The following is an 820-nucleotide window of genomic DNA, read 5'->3' as shown; positions in this document are numbered from 1 at the left end:
GACTCTAGGTCCATCCACCTCACTACAAATAACTCAATTTTGTTTCTTTTTATGGCTGAGTAATATTCCATTGTATATATGTCACATCTTCTTTATCCATTTGTCTGTCAATGGGCATTTACATTGCTTCCATGACCTGGCTATTGTAAGTACTGCTGCAATGAACACTGTGGTACATGACTCTTTTTGAATTATGTTTTTCTCTGGGTATATGCCCAGTAGTGGGATTGCTGAGTCATATGGCTATTCTAGTTTTAGTTTTTTAAGGAACCTCCATACTGTTCTCCATAGTGGCTGTACCAATTTACATTCCCACCAAAAGTGCAAGAGGGTTCCCTTTTCGCCACACCCTCGCCTGCATTTATTGTTTGTAGATTTTTTGATGATGGTCATTCTGACTAGTGTGAGGTGATACCTCATTGTAGTTTTGATTTGCATTTCTCTAATGATTAGTGATGTTGAGCATCCGTTCATGTGTTTGTTGGCAGTTTGTATATCTTCTTTGGAGAAATGTCTACTTAGGTCTTCTGCCCATTTTTGGATCGGGTTGTTTTTTTGACATTGAGCTGCATGAGCTGTTTGTATATTTTGGAGATTAATCCTTTGTCAATTGCTTCATTTGCAAATATTTTCTCCCATTCTGAGCGTTGTCTTTTCATCTCCTTTATGGTTTCCTTTGCTGTGCAAAAGTTTTTAAGATTCATTAGGTCCCATTTGTTTATTTTTGGTTTTATTTCCATTTCTCTAGGAGGTGGATCAAAAAGGATCTTGCTGTGATTTATGTCATAGAGTGTTGTGCCTATGTTTTCCTCTAAGAGTT

The sequence above is a fragment of the Physeter macrocephalus genome, chromosome 20 (genome assembly GCF_002837175.3).
Source record: "Physeter macrocephalus isolate SW-GA chromosome 20, ASM283717v5, whole genome shotgun sequence".
In the NCBI taxonomy this organism is placed as follows: Eukaryota; Metazoa; Chordata; class Mammalia; order Artiodactyla; family Physeteridae; genus Physeter; species Physeter macrocephalus.
This window is presented reverse-complemented; position numbering follows the sequence as displayed.